The sequence below is a fragment of the Centroberyx affinis genome, unplaced genomic scaffold (assembly GCF_046629955.1).
Source record: "Centroberyx affinis isolate AG114_WGS23_722 - 3 ecotype Tasmania unplaced genomic scaffold, CSIRO-AGI_Caff_v1 ptg000362l_1, whole genome shotgun sequence".
Taxonomy (NCBI): Eukaryota; Metazoa; Chordata; class Actinopteri; order Beryciformes; family Berycidae; genus Centroberyx; species Centroberyx affinis.
The window spans coordinates 260,912-261,444 of record NW_027279033.1 but is presented as its reverse complement, the minus strand read 5'-3'; positions in this window follow the sequence as shown (position 1 = coordinate 261,444).

Genomic DNA, 533 nt, shown 5'->3' with positions numbered 1-533 from the left:
AAATTTTTTGAATGCATTTTTTGTTTTGCTTTGCTAAATCAGAAAGTGATGAATTGTAAAAAAAAAAATCTTAACCTTGTACTACCACGTCTGGGGCACCAGTGATTTCAGCAAATTTCATTATCGCTGGTGAATCCGTTTCATGACACCCAGAAGTTGTGGGCAATTCTTTAATTACATGAGGTCCCTGCATACTGTAATACTAGTCCTGTGTGAATAGGGCTTGAGATTGTCCTCAAGGGGACCACCGGGGTCAGAGAATCCTCGAACACTCTCCCCAGCAGGAATGCCTGAGTAATCAAGAGAAGACAGCCTCTCCCAGCCTCTGCACTTTTACCCGTCCATCTCTGAGGCTTAAACGTCAGTAGTTTCCCCAAGCGAAGGGATCAGCCATTGATTTATCCTCCAGCATCTGTCCTCTTAGGGCAGGAGGCCCCCGGCAGCATGGCACTGCAGTAACAGCATATGTCCTCTCCGCTCCTTTAGATACCTCCTGTCGACGTCAGCGTCTGAGACCCCGGGGCCCGCGGGCC